The following is a 17,342-nucleotide window of genomic DNA, read 5'->3' on the forward strand; positions in this document are numbered from 1 at the left end:
TATTCTGCAGTAGACGTCTACCGTTAGACGTCTAAAACCATGCCACACGTTGGCCACATTTAGACTTGCATCACAAATTCATGCAACCATTTTCACTGGAGATATAACACAACGTTGCCTCTGTGTTCTGCGAAATATTATCAAAGTATAGTTTGTTCTTACTGCTGTCATGACAGAGCGACTAGAAACCGTGTGTCTTGCAACCGTGAGGCTCAACGTGATTAGATTCAACTGTTGTTGGCACGTACTGACCCCATGAACAAGTTTCAAGCAGGCAAAAGAAAATGTGGCTGCGGAAGAGTGCTGCAATGAGACGAAAACATACAGCGCGAAGAGCGAAGACGCCCTCGAGCGCCAGTTTGGAAACGGCATCGGCAGAGGGCGCCGCCAGCGGCGCAGCGCAACGGTCAGCGTTCAAACCGTTCAAACTTGTTCGCTCAGTTGCTGGAGCTGACGCTCGCTTGTGTAGCGTTTCGAAGTTTAGTAAGTTTATTTCTTGTCCAGCGTCGTGCGTATGTTTTCTTGCAATCTGTCGGTCAACTGGACAGTTCCGGCATCCTGTCCAATACGCAATGAGCGATATCGTTAAGCGTGACAACAAGCGCTGCTGTAGCGGGGAGGCAACGTCCCTTATTTGTTCTCTGTACTTCAGGTTTCAGGGGTGAGTTTGCTTTCTTTCTTGTCCTCTGCTTTCAGATTTGTGCCTGCTTGTGTTCACAATCGCATGCATGCGATAGAGCTCTGGAGCACAGCAGCTGAAAATGGTTTTCTTTCTCTGCAGAATGATGTTGCGAATGAGTGACGAGCACAATGGAGATGTGGGACTGACCTAAATGTATTAACAAGATTGTCGTTTGGTTACGTTCGATGCTGTCTGTTCAGTGTACTGGCGACGAACAATATGGAGATATGGGACTGACGTATGTGTGTGTTCAGATTCAATCGTTTGGATACGTTCTTGGCTCGGGTACCTCTTGGATTTACGTCTTTATTATCTTTATAGGTGCTGGCAGAGTCATGGAATGAAGGTCACGATTACTACGCCTGGCCTGAAAGCCATTTGTTGGCACTTCAGCTGGGCTGGAGCTACGATCACATTTTAGGTAAACAAAAACAGTTACCTTTTCAGATCTGTTGTCCCCTTGTGTTCTATGTACTCGCTGATCTGACGCTGTCTGCTCTCACTACTCTGTGCTGTTGTCACTAATATGTGCTGACTGTGTTGCAGTGAAATATGGGTGCAGTGACCATTTTGCCACGGGCAGCATGTTTATGATAGTTGCATCTTTTTAAACAGTGCGTACGTTGAGAAGTTCTTTCGTTTGATATCTGGCTGTCAAAAGCCGCACACATTATGCTGGCGCGGGTACTCATGGTTTCATGTATTTTATAGGTGTTCCAGGCTCATGGAATGGAGGTGACGAATACAACGGCTGTCCTGTGGGTCATTTGTTGGCACTTCGGCTTAGCTGCAGCAACGATCCTATTTCAGGTAAACAAAAACTATTACCTTTTCTAACCTGACTGTGCTGTTGTTCAATATCGCTGGTTTTCTAAGAGTTCGCTAATCTGATGCTCGTGTGAGTCTCTTGTAAATACTTTGTTGCCAAAGAGCTTCAGTTACAGCTGGATTGTCTGAACTGCGTCTGATTCATGTCATTGATGCCATGTAAGTGCAGCCTGTCAGAATGATTATTTTTCAGATTCAGTCACACAATTTCATTTTTAGCGTGTGCACATTGTGATTTGCCGAGTAGGATGTGTCACTTCACGGTCCCTTTAGTAACCTCATCTTTCGTCTTCGAATTGTCAGTCGGGAATCAAATGGGTTCTCCACGAGCAACTATGATCCGACATGTATGGATACGGAAATACTTGACACTTGCATAGTGCCTGAATAAAAAATATGCATACATTGCAGTTCTGCAGTAAACAAGCTGCATGCAACATTTTTACATAGAGGCATTTATAGTGATATCACACATTGTCTTTTCTATTTTCAGTGTACCTCGGAAACGTTCCTTCCTGCTACCCACAGCCGTCTACCACCCCACACGTGTGTAAAGTACTGGTTGCATTTGGAGCACCCAAGCACGGACCCAGAGACAGAGGCAATACTTACAGCTACCAGTGATATAAGTGCTGCGATTTGTGTACATGTACATTACTATCTGCTTTGGAAGAGTACCAAGATTTGCTGGTATGTGACTGTGCAATAAGGGGAAGTGCTCACAATGTCTGCTGACTTGTCGACATGTTTGGAAGTCAGTGTTTGCCCGGTATGTTCATAGAAATAAATCTTGTACCAACATCCATGTTGCCTTTGTATGACATACTGTGCATGTACATGTCAGTGACATATACCTGGACGAACCAATACATGTGCCACTAGTGCCAAAATTTAGGTATGAAATATGTATAATTTTAGATGTCATGGCTAATACATGTCTATATGACGGCTCAGTGGATAGATAAGTACCGTCCCATTTTAGACATTTGGTCTAAAATGGTCTAAATCGATCCAACAATTATCCGGCTATTAGCCGTATTTTAGCGTAACGTTAGCTGGACTAGGGGACGGACATACAAAGCAATAGAGCTACTTCGTTAGACGTCTAATAGACATTCCCAAAGTCTACATTTAGACATCTTTTAGACGTATACTAGTGCAAACGCGTTGCATGGGAACACAAATCGAAACAGGGAATTGAGGGAAAGCATTGTCCTCCATGTGTACTTAAACTGTCCTAAATTGGTCCCTGATGATGGGCGAGGGACAGCCTCGGGGATGTCATCTCATATGCCAAAGTGGCAGTATTATGACATTTTGAGGATCAGATTATGACATCCTAGGGATGTCATACCTGTCCCCATCTGACAACCTTAGGATAGCCCTGGGATGACAGTGTGTTCTTGGGGATATAGTAGAGATGTCCCTTTTAGATAGACCCATCTTCAGAAGTTGATCTGCAGACTCCTTGGACCAGATCCCATTGAAATTCAGTGTGACACTGCGTGCGGAAATTGGGGACGAGTCGTCAGCCCTATTCCGGATCTCCCTGAAGACATCGTCCCGCCCATACTTTAAAGACTTATGGCCATGAGCCGGATCGAGGGCGATACCTGTGCCCACTACTTGGGCATCTAGGATTATTGTATGGTCTTCTTTCCTTGCTACGATGTCAGGTTTCAGCCTCCCGTCATGGACGTCGATGATGGGCTCGACCTGTGTGGTCCACCCTAGGTCTCGTAGTCGACGATCGACATAACGTACAGCGTTGTCATGTAGGCGGACTCTAGCTCCGTGAGTGCGGGGGCAGACCTGGACAATCTGCGCTAGAGTTTCTTGTGATCGGCACCCAGCTCTGCAGCTTCTTTCCACGGAGCGACCTCTTCCTGAACGCACCCTGCAGGGCAACGCATTTACTCTTATTTTAATTGCGTCGATATACTGCCTGCCCTGCATAAGGCGCGTGGCTTCCCCCACCCACGTATGGGCTTTGACGGCTGTGCGTGGCTTAGCCGTAACCGGGGAAAAGGAGGTCCTGGTGGCTGAGCCAATGCTGAGGTTTTGGACCGTTATGGCCCCTCAGTGGAGGCAACACCCCACTTTGGCTCCCGCTTCTCGCAGACGGTACCTTCGGAGTGACCCGACCGGGGGAAATCAGCCAGTTGCCTTTTCCTAACTTCCTCAATTCTTTTACTTTCCTGTCGCCTTTGCCTGTCCTAGTTTCTACCTTTTCCTGATTTCCGCTCATTCCAGGCAGCGAGGGTTAACCTTGTGCATCGAATCACCCTTGGTTACGCTGCATAGGGTTATAGCAGCGGTGTACGGCTAACGTGTCAACCATTTATGACGTTCCCTCGTTGGGCTCGGTGGTGGGCGGCCGGCACCACACTCTAAACCCCGTAACGCATGTGTACCTTCTGAACAAGAGGTACATTTTTTAAAAAATGTACCTCTTTAAAAAATGCGGTACGCTGTACCTCATTCCAGGACCACTGGTTAGCAGGTACAGTGAACCGGATTCTGCACGGGGTACACATGAGGTACCACAATTAATTTTCGTTTGGTGGGGAACCTGAATTGGCACGACGAGCAAGGCAAAGCAAACATTGTTTGCATGGGCCCTGCTCGAACATGCCATTTCACGAGAAAAGTGCAGCAACCAACGATCACTTGTACGAGGGCGGGAAATAACACCCTGTCGGCTACGTTCGTCCCGTCGCTGATAGACACACAGACGCTAACACAGACACTGTGCTTTGCAAACACCTATTTTATTGACAAATCACATACCTTGAATTCGGTATCCAACGTCATTCAACGAACAACTGCGCAGACAAATGCTTTCACAACAACGGGCACTCAGATCACAGCCGCAACAAAGTCACATCGTGACACCCACAAACGTCACCGAAGTATGCATGTCGTCACACTGAAGATCAGCGATATGTACAGGATATGAACGGGGTAGTCACTGCACCACACACTTCAGATTAGAAGAAACCTGAATCTTGGCCGGGAACACGAACGACGTACTTCTCCCATACGACGTATGAAAAAGAACTGGTCGCCTGGAATACCGTTTCACTCAAGAAAGTTTGTTCGTCATCCCGTCGCTGTTCGTTTCCAAATTGTCACACCAACAAAGAGCAAGAACTTGGTTAGCCAAGCCGCTTGCCAATTTGCTGCAGGAAGGCAGAAAAAAAGTATTAAGACGGGCCGCAACACATGCCACAATTAACTTACCTGGCTCCCTGGGCACTGTCGTGTCAGCTGCGTGAGGCGTAATATGGATTGTCAGTCAGAACATTGAAAACAGTCAATGGCTCCTCAAATTAAAAGATCTGACAATCCGTGCTTACCTTGTTCGGCTGCTTACCTTCAACAACTGACTACTTCATGCCCACCTATCTTCCTTTGTCGCCCAAGGTGATGATGATGGTGGCGATGGCGCGTCTGTTCACTTTGTCGCCTCGCAAGTGCGTTGTAGATAATGAGCGCTTTCCAACCGGAAGCCGAACTGCCAAGCCGTTGCCTCTCGACCCACACTAAGAATAAAAAAAGTCAGCACACTCCAATATGACCACTTATTTGCCAATAACCTCCATTGCAGGAGGAATTCAAAACTGTTTAGGCCTGATTTGGTTTGATGTAAAGTAAAGAGCAGATTTAGATGTTTTCTTTGGTTTCTTGAAGATGACAGAGACCGTCAAATGCAAACAAGCTCGGCTTCAGAAAAGCATGCAGAGAGCCAACACACAGTCACAACCATCATAAGGCACATTTTGTTAGTCATCACTAGTTCCTTTAGGCTCGGTTTCATCAACGCCGATTAACATTTGAACCGAGATCAACGGCCCCTTAACTTGAATTTAACGCCTAACTGTGCTTCACTAAAGGGATTTATTGTTACTGAAACATTCATCACGTCACCAACTAACTTTTGTAGAAAAGAACTGAATGTTAACTTCAAGTTTTAGCAACGCTTGATCTCGGTTCAAAGTTAACCAGCGTTGGTGAAACCGGGCCATAGTGGGGAAAATGTTTGTTCTTGTCTGTCCAAGTATTTACAAAGGAAAACTAGTCGAAGGGCAGTTTGATTTTTCATGCTTGGTGTCGCACCATAATTGTCTTTTGCGCACAAGCAACAAGGAATTCGAGCTACTTACAATTAGCTTGAATTCCTTGTTTACAGCAATGAACTAGATGTAAATTTTAACCTTTTTTTCTGTGTTTATTTTAACGTTGATAGCATGCCACTGTACAACCTCCAGTCCACCTACATGGTTTCCTCTTGGTGGTGACGAAATGGCTGAAAACACATCACCGTATATATCACAAAGCAAAATTCGAATGTTGCCGATTAACCTAACATGTATTTCGTCTACCCTCACACCCTCACAAGGGGATGCTGAAGGACCAAAAAGATAAGACCACAAAGAATTGAAATGAAGCAGTACAAAACACTGAGAAATGGTACTTGCATGACATTGCGCTCAAACTTTACAGATGCTGCAATATGTTACGCTAGTAGGGATTCAATACTACGACTATAGTGACTCGAACACATGAACATTCTGCATAATCCGAGCGAAATTAGACAGTCTGATGGCTTTTGGGGTGCAGGTTAAAATTATGGCTTAAAGGGAACTGTAAGACAACGATTGCAGAAAACTCTCTCTAAGTAAATGAAAACAAGTAAGAATTTATGCTTAACACACACTTATTTGCCACAAATGGTAACAGAAAAGGTCGAGGAAATATACGGCGATTCCAGTGAAATGCAAAATGAAGGGCAGTTCTGAAGGGGGCAGAGAGAATTTTGAACAACGACTCTTCTTTGGCGGGCCACTGTCCTCATCAGAGGCATTACTAAAACTGCAGGTCTACCCGCCCTTTAGACACGATGGCGAAGCTCGGGAAGGTGCACCGACAAACAACAGTCTCTGTGAGCAATATCAGCTCCCCCCTGATACTTTCCTGTCACTTCATGAATCATAATTCTACTGTAAACTGCACTGCGTGAATTGAATTGCTGCTTAAGTAAAACAAATCTGATACTGACTGTTTAATTTCACTCATTGGGAGCTCACCGTACACTGCAATATTTGTATTTCACAAATATTGAAATTGACTAGCATACAAAACAATAGATAATGACCACTGAGCATCTTTCTGTGCAGACCTGTGCACAGTCATAAATAATATAAAAACTTGTACTAGATAGGAACCGATATCACAGAATACCAACGTGGCAGGAAAATGAACAAAGACAATAGGCACTTTTAACACCAGCATTCCTGACGGAACACAATGTCCTAGGAACGGCCACCGAAATAAATAACAGGTACAGCAGTGCTTACTCTGCCTGTTTTCTGCTCAGTTTCTGCAGCAGTTTTTAACAGAGGACATGCAACGTTGTAGACCCACGGAACAGTGGTGAGAGTCGCCTGCCTTGGATGCAGTACCTATAATATTCAGTTAAAATAGAATGTTCCTTGCAACTTCTGTTCACGCCAGAAAAGCCGTTGATAAAGTGCACGCTTCAAGTGGCCCTCCACTGACAATGCCGTTTTTTGTTTGGGACGGTAAGAACAAAAAAAAAAAGTATTGTCCAGTTCGATAAACTTTTTCACATCAATGCGTCCATGCTATTGCATAAGTGAAAGCAAACTCTGTGCTCTTTGAGATTCCTGGCAAGACATGCCCATCTCTTTCAAAAGATCAGCAAGACGTTTTGTTTGCATAGCGGGATCAAAATAGGAGTCTTTGACCAGGAGAGTTTGAAGAAGACCCAAGGTCTGTCCAAAGGCTTGCGGGTAGCTGAGGTTCTTGATATAGTATATGCACAAAAGCACTACAAGAGCTTTCTCCATAGAAGAACCGCTGCTGAGGGTGACCACTTCGTGCCTTGTGTGAATTTCTTTCTTGGAAGCAAAAAACAACTTGGGACCAGGGACACGTTGATCTTTTGGGTCCTCCTGTTTGTTGGTGAACACAAGTTCGAAAATTATGAAGACATATGTTGCTACTCTATGGAAATGTGACAAAAGAGAATGCAGGCAAGCTGGTATCAATGTATGGTGAATTGGTGCTTGTGACATGAATGGCTTCTTTTCAATGTCAAGCAAGTCTGTCATGTCTCCAGATAAAATGGTTAAAAAGCAAGCGAGCTGGTGGCTAAGATCCATGACGAAAAACCCGAGACTGGGAAAAAGGACGAAAAGCAGACGACACAACACAAAGTCTCAAACACAGCTAAAGTTTAATCGACAACCGCACACTTTTAACAACATCAGGTGGGGGAGGAGGGACAGTGCAAAAGGCTCGCCAAAGCAGGGCCGAAGGTCACAGACCCTTTGCTGACACAGTTCCCAGCCCCCAAAATTGACAACGTTTCTCTCAAAAGCCTCCGACTGAGGTCGGTCTCCCTGGCCTTGACAAAGGTCTCTTCCCATATGGGAGAACAATTAAAGCAAACTTTGAGATGCTTTGCCAATTCCGACGACTGGTCCTCATTTTTCACCTTCGAAGCGTGCTCCCGGAGCCTGTCATTCAAGCAACGTTTCGTTTGGCCGATATAGCAAAAACCGCAAGCGAGAGGTATCTGATACACCACATTTGACTGGCATTGTACATAGCTATTTTTATGCGATTTACAAACTTTGTAACGCTTCTGGAAAGGACAGAGAGCATCAAGTCTAAAAGGTGTCCGGGTTGTTTTTAAAAACTGCTTTAGACTTGATGCTCTCTGTCCTTTCCAGAAGCGTTACAAAGTTTGTAAATCGCATAAAAATAGCTATGTACAATGCCAGTCAAATGTGGTGTATCAGATACCTCTCGCTTGCGGTTTTTGCTATATCGGCCAAACGAAACGTTGCTTGAATGACAGGCTCCGGGAGCACGCTTCGAAGGTGAAAAATGAGGACCAGTCGTCGGAATTTGCAAAGCATCTCAAAGTTTGCTTTAATTGTTCTCCCATATGGGAAGAGACCTTTGTCAAGGCCAGGGAGACCGACCTCAGTCGGAGGCTTTTGAGAGAAACGTTGTCAATTTTGGGGGCTGGGAACTGTGTCAGCAAAGCGTCTGTGACCTTCGGCCCTGCTTTGGCGAGCCTTTTGCACTGTCCCTCCTCCCCCACCTGATGTTGTTAAAAGTGTGCGGTTGTCGATTAAACTTTAGCTGTGTTTGAGACTTTGTGTTGTGTCGTCTGTTTTTCGTCCTTTTTCCCAGTCTCGGGTTTTTCGTCATGGATGTCTCCAGCTTCTAGATTCCTTCCCCTCCCATTCACTTTTTTTCTGGTATTTAGGCAGGGCATTGCAGTGCAAATATTCTGTGCAAATAAACTGACTTCCACCAAGGCAATCAGACCAGAAGATTTCCAAAGCAGTTTTGAGTCATTGCAGAAAAGTTCACATCCTTGGTACACGTTGATACACTTTGACCACTAGCATATGCTCCAGGCAGCAGCCGACTTAATGTTACCTCGGAATTCACTGCAGGTGCACCACTGTTATTTTACATATCTACTTAATAACTGTTGTGCTCCTGAGCAAGTAAAATTACAATATTCCATTTTCAAAACGGAGAACCAAATGATCTCGTTTTCCCCGTGGTACTCTGCATGAGCCTTGTTCTTTGCTGTGGCAGGCACAGCCTTAGGGAAAATCAGAGGGATCTAATTATGACTGGACTCTGAAGTTTTAGGGTTAAACCTGATTTTTCCCCAAATCTGCATCCGAATCAAGATTCACCTGTTCAGGGTAAACCGACTTCTACCTGCAAACCCACACTTAAGCTATGCACCACAAGGCAATGACATACTAGTTTTTCACAAAATATGTCACTGACCTTGACTCCTGATCCTCTGGATAAACGGTACAACAAATGTTTATTCTACAATAAAGCAAGATGATTTATACCCGAATTCAGTCCGATGGCAATTTTTCCACCCAAATTTGCATGAATTTTCGGAATGAAGTTATTCGCCCGATTTTTACCTCCCAAAGTCGAAAAAAAAAAAAACAGAAAAGTACACGGACACGTGAGAAGTCTCATGACAGGCGGAAACTTTAAGCCTGAAGACAATATGAAAGGAAAGCCCGAGTTATCACACAGCAACGTCACTTACCAGTGTAATAAGTGCAGCTTTACACTTTTTAGAGCGCAGGTAAGAATCTACATCTGCAAAGGTCTCTCCACCATGTCGCATAGTGAAGTGTTGACGAATGCTGTTCAGTTTCTCCACCATTTCTCCCATTTGGAGCTGAAACCGAAGTTCAGCCTCAAAGCTGAGCTGGAACAGATCCATTGTACATATGGGAGTGATCATGCTTTGTGTGCGACTGTACAACATATGTGTGGCCTCCATGCCACTAAGCTACATACCACATCCTCATTTAGGAAGTAGGACGGCAGTTTTTCAGGGAATTCCAACTTCCTTAGATCATATGACAGTCGCAACAGCTGTTGCAGACGAGGCAGGTTGAGATTCACTGTTTGATGTTCAAAATCTGCTAGTGCCTGCAACAATCACATGCTTCTTAGCAGTGCTTCCGTGCATCTTAGCCTCTTAATTACAGATGCTGAGCAGCTGTTTTTAGTACAGCAAAACTTTTGAAGTCGGTACCTCTGTATCTCTAACAACTCCTTATTAACAATCACTGCACCTGTGCTGTTCCACTGAAAATACATGGGGAACGAATTCTCTACGTTAGACACCTGTCCATTCGTCCTGTCCACAAAATGTCCATTCACTTTCTGCGCTACATGGAATGACTGTCAGCATTCGTACCATTCATGTGCAATTAACATGTACCATTCGTAAGAAGCCCTATTTCCAGTATTCATCCATGGATGTATCCTTGCTGCACCAGCTACATTGCCCACACTTCCCTCTACCACTATAACCATATACAGTGTGTCTCAAGATAAGCTGACCAGACAGTTTTAAGAATGGAGCTATAAACGGAAAGCTGAGGTAAACTTTGTGGTACTTGAGTTAGAAACAGGTGCTACAGCAAAAGCTGTGGTTCTCCAATCACTGTCACTCTGCAATCATGAATTCCACGAGAAATCGTGTCCTAGGCATGTAAATATCATATGCCACAGAAAATCAAGGCCGTTGCTTGTTTCGCTAACGAGACTTTTACTGACTATGAAAAACCGCTCTTTTAGGAGAGGAAGTGCACCGCACAAGTGTCAAATGTCACTTCGGCCGTGCGTCCAGTGGCGGAGAAAACTTGCAATCCCAAAGACCCTCCTTGCCCCTCACGCACACCCCTGATAAACAAAGAAAAAAATGGGAGAGAAAAAAAGACAGAGCCCTGTCGTACCTAATGGGTAGTCACTTGACTTGCTCAATGTTTGTGACAGGGATTCGTGTTATAACTGACAGTACACATGTGAGGATTGCTTCTTTCCGTGGCAGGAGGGGGCACGCTGCTGGTAATTGGCCCTCCGGCTCCTCGGCAATGGTCAATGCGGCCCATGGCTCATTTTGAGCCTCAGACCCCTCCTCTAAGAGGTGAAACAGAATATTCCGAAAAATCCTGAAATCACAGGATTTTCTTAGAGAAATCCTGCGATTCAGGATATCCTGATTGACCACCCTAGGGGGAACACAAACATTGGACACAATGGTTTTCGTACAGTTGTCATGACATGCCTCTTACATGCGACCCCTGCGCTGGGAAGATGCTTTGGAAACGCATTTGGAAAGCAATAAGCTGCAAGCTCAAGAAGCTCCAAAATGGAGTTAGGAAAGAAGAAATGCTCCTTGGTTCCAGTCAAAAATGGCTGTAAATCTGAAATTTGAGCTGCAAGTGGGTGAAGCATGCAGTACGAAACGCAGTTAATGGTAAGTTATTTCTGAAAGGTACCTTTATATTTTTAACTGTGGTGCTATATACCGCACCCAAGCAACGCAATAAGATTTTTGCTTTTCATTTCCCATGTCCCTTGTGCTCGATTCTGTAGCTCAGACACCTCCATAAGTTTTTTTCTTTTTTATATAATTCATGGTTTATGTCACAAGACAACCAGAATCATGAGCGATGCCACAGTGCTCGGTCTGTGGATTAATTTGTTGAATCATTATGCATGCTCTTCTATGATTTATTATCCATGAGTGGGATTCAGTGACAGTCATACACTGTTTCCTAGCTACGAAGCTGTACGATCCTACTAGCTTTCCAACCAGAAATGTTTACAATAGCTAAACAGCCTGACAGTGCTCGGCACAGTTGTTTGCCTGGTCAGTATTCCAGTTACCGTTGCTGCAACGGCACGCGAAAAACACTGACTTCATTTTGGTATCCTCGCTGCCTACATGCATTATGCAGCAGTATATGTAAGTATACTTCAAGAAGAACAAGCCGTGTGAACCGTCTGTCCATATAGAACGTCCATCTGCCGTTGTATGGATAGATGGTGGTTTACGAGCTCAGAACAGGTGTCGCTTTCATTACACCATCCACCTATTACACAGGTAATAATAATAATATAAAAAAAAGAATACCCATAAGAAGGTATAAAACTGTTAATTGTGCAACTAATACACATAAATACAGAAGTCATTAGGAACAAGAAGTGAATATAGGCACTAACAAATTGCATTTAAAATGCTTCTTAACTTGTGATTAACACTCATTTACTGAGCAGGTGCCATAGGGAGGCAAAGGAAAAATATGCATTTTGCCTTAAGATCTGGTCTCTAGTCATTACGATTACAGGAACAGCAGCATGTCCTCTTATTTAGCTTGTCAATAAGTCTCATTTTAAGCATTGCATCATTATCCACCAGATTTAACTCAGATTAACAATGAATGGAACAGACCAATCAATAATGGAGACGAACATGTCACAGCCAGCACTGAGGAGCATAAACATATAACTATAACACCATACACTGGGCCACTTAACTGAGCAGTCAACTGCACTTACATTCAGTTCATTTAGCGCCTCATCACAGCTCATGTTGCTATCAAAAATTTCGATGTCATCTGCACCTGTAACCATAGCAGATTGAGCATCAGCTGCTGCATGCTTATTTTTGCTTTGCCTCGCCCTCAGCCTCCGTATCTTGCGTTTCAGTGAGAGTCTGTGTACGAATACACTCTGAAAGAGAATAGTGTGTAAAGCATGAGGCTTGAGAATATGGCGTATTGTACCATAAATTGGAACATGTAGCAAGAAATGCACCAGACTACTTAGTACTGTAATAACGGTACTGTATAAACTAGGGCATACCCAGCAGTGTTTCGTATTTCTTTCTGCTTTTGAGCCAGGTTTAGCATTCGGCCACGTCATGCATGGATAAGATTGGAGCAGACATCGTCCAAGTGCCTTGTACTGCTGTCTAAGCTGCCATGGCGCCTGGTTTATTAGAAGTTGATTCTCACTAGGAGAAAAAGTCGAAAGCTTAGTCACAATAACACAATGCTGTACACCCATCAGGCACTATATTTTCAAAACGTAATGTTTGAGGTTCCCAAGCACATAAGTAGGACCAGGTAAAAACCCCCCAAGATAAGCATGCAGTTATGCACTAAAAACCCTGAATTGTAGTTCATGTCAGAAAATTTACCTTTCAGGTGTTCATAAATAATTCGTATTCAATTTGAAAACTATTTGCCTTCGATGCGAATTGGACATTATTCGTTCGTGTTTGATTCAAAATCAAAAATCACTATTCACATATGCCGACAATTTTTTTGACTGGTACTGATCAGGATATTGCGCTCCCACTCAATAGCCGAACCGGCACTGAGCACTGGCTCTATTGACCTCCAAGGGGCATCAGCTGCGGCAACTTGCGAACATGGAGGCAAACTTAGTACACCTTTCGACTTGCAGAATGCCTTTACAGAAAGAACACCACCTGGCCATCAGGTGTGTGTTTTCTCTCTACTGCCATAGCATAAGGAGTTCACAGAAGGCGCCCATTCTGGCTTGAAAATCACGAAATTTAGGAACCCCTGCCGTGGACCCTTGTATGTTGCCTTGGTGGCTCGGCTGGTAGAGTGTCGGCCTTCCAATCACAAGGACATAGGTTTGATCCTGGCCGAGGGGGCTAGCAATTCGGCGGCGGGTATGAATTACTTATGCACGCTGCCCTTGGAAGGGACGTTAAGCAGTGTGTCCCATGTGTGAGGTTTCACGCATGTTAAAGAACCCTCTGGTGGGCAAAATTAATCCACAGGCCGACCACTGTGGCGTCGCTTATGACTGTAGTTGACTTGCGACGTAAACGCAAAATTTTTATTATCCTTCTCTATCATGTATATATTCCACCAGCTGGCCCATATTTATGTCAATCGAAGAAGGCATTTTGCTGTGTTCTACTTACTCCAGATAATCTATCAGTTCATCCTGGAGCTGTTGGTGGAGGACCTTTTCCATTTTTTCGGGAAGGCATTTCCCATCTAGGAGAGGCTGCACCATCAGTGAAAACTGTGGTAATTTCGGCTGTGAACGGTGGTCAACAGAAAGAAAGAGATGTCAGTGATGCATTTCTGACCACGACTTTACCACATAAAGTTTACACTGATACAGGATCATTTCACAGAACAAAAAAATGTGAAGCACATCCAAGCTACACTATGGCACAAAATGCAGGCATTTCGGTATGCAAATAACTTCACGATTCTTTGAATATACAAAACATGGCCAGGGATACAGGAGACCTTCAGCAGACAAGATAACGTCATGCTCTGTTTGTTGAAGAACGAACGCATTGATTTTGCGTCTAAACTCTTTTTTCATCATCAGTTTAGTGCAGAGGTACTTGGTGCTGTCACAGCATAGTATCTGCACTACTTTCACAAATCTAACATCAGCTGTGGGGGTACCGCAGATAAGAACATCCCCTGCTTTAACAGCAACATTATTGATAACGGTGCCAAACATGCATGTGACATCAGTCCCAAGCAGCTCTGCTGGCAGGCCTGCTGAGACCATCTGCTCATTGACAGTAACAGGGATGGCAGGTTGCTCAGCGTCTTGCTTGATGCAGTACTCTTTCTTTGGAGCACCAGACCCTTTCCAAAGACTCACAGATGAGTGCACTTGGTAGAGCTCACTAACTGAATGTGGCAAATTCTTAAAGTTGCTGAACTTCTTAGACTTTGGAATAGCATTGGTTGTCTCACAGCTCATTGTTGAATGGTGCTTCAATGGCCCAAACTGCCTTACTTGATCTACCAAGTGCACCATCATGTGCATCTTGGGAATAAAGTTGGAGGCACCATAACACTCGATATACAGACTGCTGTGATCTGCGACTGCTGTTTCCAGATCAGTTAAGCAGTCCACGCTCATAACTGGTGAGAAACACACCTGAACAATCTGGCTCAGGAGGACAAGGGATGATATATGACTACCCTCAGGTACAAGTTCATCCATTATAAATGGAAGGTGCAAAATCAGTAGTGATGCCGCACTTGCAGATGTCACCAAAGAAAGGTCAGCCTCAAGCACCCGTGGATGATCGCTGGAACTTACGCTACTATGAAATTTGAAATTCTGCAGCTGATCATTTAAAGCCTTACGTGTGAACAAGCATGCAGAACGCACACAATATCTGAAGAAAAGAGTGACTTCCTTGACAACAATGCCTTCTAGCAGGATGTGCATAGGATCAAACAAGATGTCGGTTGTGAGCGAAAAGTTTTGAAACCTGGTTAGAACAGAGTCACCATTCAAACCAAATGTAGCTGAGAGCTTCCTGCGCTCGTTTTCTGTTGGTGCTGTTCTGAGCTCATCAACTTGTTTCTGTATTTCCCTGTCTGTTCTTAGAGGGCACTGCGTGTGGTAGCTGTACTCTGTTAATTCTGTTGAGGGCACTTTACATCTGCGGCAACTTAAGAGAACATTTGGCCCAAAGGACTCTTTGAAGCCTGCCATATTGTGGCAAGCAAGGCTGTCACCCATAAGTGCAATAAGTGCTCCGTGAAAGAGCTCTTCTCCTTTCAATGTGACAAAAGTCATTCCATCTGATGAGAGACAGTTTACGGTCTGTATACACTCCCTTAGGAGGGCTTCCTTGGCCTCTGCAGACTTCAAGCTTTTGGAGTTGCCAACACCAAGCAAGAATATGTTTGATACCTGTGACCGTACGAAAGGGGGCATATTTGCAAAAATAATGTAAAAGACAGTCAGTTTGCCCCTATTTCCTCTCTTCATTCCCAATGGGTTAGCTACCTCTATGTCATCGCAGTAGAGGAGCATTTTGAGGAGGTTATACTTTATGCCCAGCAGAGCTGGGTGAGATTTCACTCGCAGCCCATCATGAAAGTCTCTAAGCATACCTGTAGAAGGACTTTCCACATTTTGTGACAACCAGTTGTATACCTCAGGGTGCTTTAGCAGGTTTGAAAGCAGTCCCCTGAGTGGGACATAACATGCCTTTTTTCCATCAGGTAAAACTATCTGTTTGGGCCGAACATAAATCCCACGTTTCGTGTACTCAGATTTCCTATCCTTGTCGGAAGACAGTGCGGAAAGGTCACAAGGGATGTTGCAAAATGCCATAATATTCGTTACAGCTTCGACAACTGCATCAATTGCCTTTTTTGAGGAACGGTGTTGGCCCTCCAAGGTGCGACAAAGATCTGACAGAAGTGCCTCAACGTTATCGCATGGAACATTTCCAGCAGAACCTTCGGAGCCCAAGTCAGCAGCACCATCTTGACTGTCACGCGTATCAGATATGTCTATTTGTAACTCTGAACCCAGAGTGTCAGCGGATGTAGATGAAGATGATACAGACAGCACCGCACGGCAAGAAAGAACATGCTCCTTGAAACGCTTAGCATAGCGTATGTTGCTATGACAATGTGGACAAATGAATGAGGAGCGAGCAGAAGGTGTGCAAGTTTTACAGTGCACCCTAAAACGCTGATAGTTCGTAGATGAGAATCCGCAGTAACCACAAATTTTCAGCACCTTTTCTGCTGCGGACTGTTCTGGTCGGGGACGCTGAGCATTTTCAAGAGACTGCAAAACCGTTGGAGTTCCAAACGCAGTAGGCCTTTCCTGAGGACTGTTTGAGGCACCTGTATATAGATAGTGCATTTGAGAATTATAATGTGAGCAGTTCTTTATATTGCTTCACCACAGCACATGTTAGCTCTGATACGGACCTGCCTCATGTGAGTCATCAATCAGTTCGTCATTGGCACCTGTAGTTATGGCAGCTACGGACGTCCGGGCATCTGCAATCAAGTTTGTTCATTATCACACTGCAGGGAAGAAACTGTTCAACTTCTCAACAATTCTAAAGCAAGCTCGTGATTGTTCCATTTGCAAAGTAGGCCGCACCACACTCAGTACCTTTACAGCAGATGGGGTCGCAGTTCACAAGCACTAGTCTTTCGAACGTGTTCAGGTTTGAAACAAGCAGAGGCATGCACTAAGGTTTGCACCATTGCAATCCAGCTGAGGATCACTTTTCATAGCTTATGTCACCGGGCGAAGTCATCAGTGGATAGCTTTTCCGTTTCCGAGGTGGTAATGGTACTCAAACGGATCTTGTCTGTTTTCGCACTAAAAGTCCTCGAAGAGGGAGATTTAAAAAATATTTCACCCAGTTTGACCATGTTTCCTTGCCCAAGGGAAACTTAAGCCTGGGGACTTGGGAGAACTGGGGAGCTATTCTCGTCAAAAGTAATCGAGCTTGATTACTTTACGTCACTAACTGTTGGACAGAGCTACCAGAACACACTCCGCCCATAAACTCTGCCTATTTATCTCTAGCCGGTATGCCTAGCCGTCGTCCACCGGTGTCTCTAGCGCATGAACAATAGGAAGTTCGCGCTTTCCTACGACATCCGGG

At 44.5% G+C, this 17,342-nt stretch overlaps 2 long non-coding RNA genes across 4 annotated transcripts; one reads left to right on the forward strand and one right to left on the reverse strand.

The window, feature by feature from the left end:
- Positions 1-419: 419 nt before the first annotated feature.
- On the forward strand, positions 420-2,311 carry LOC135373421 (uncharacterized). Of its 3 annotated transcripts, none has more exons than XR_010416454.1 (5): positions 420-920; positions 1,004-1,103; positions 1,229-1,300; positions 1,394-1,492; positions 2,004-2,311. It is a non-coding gene; the product is annotated as an uncharacterized LOC135373421 (long non-coding RNA). The 3 variants fall into 3 exon arrangements; XR_010416453.1 differs by lacking the exon at positions 1,229-1,300 and having other exon boundaries at positions 420-661; positions 782-920; XR_010416452.1 differs by lacking the exon at positions 1,229-1,300.
- Positions 2,312-4,609: 2,298 nt separating this feature from the next.
- On the reverse strand, positions 4,610-4,914 carry LOC135373426 (uncharacterized). The gene is made up of 3 exons (XR_010416458.1): positions 4,887-4,914; positions 4,754-4,780; positions 4,610-4,692 (listed from the first exon to the last, which is right to left on the reverse strand). It is a non-coding gene; the product is annotated as an uncharacterized LOC135373426 (long non-coding RNA).
- Positions 4,915-17,342: the final 12,428 nt, after the last annotated feature.

The sequence above is a fragment of the Ornithodoros turicata genome, unplaced genomic scaffold (genome assembly GCF_037126465.1).
Source record: "Ornithodoros turicata isolate Travis unplaced genomic scaffold, ASM3712646v1 Chromosome24, whole genome shotgun sequence".
NCBI lineage: Eukaryota > Metazoa > Arthropoda > Arachnida > Ixodida > Argasidae > Ornithodoros > Ornithodoros turicata.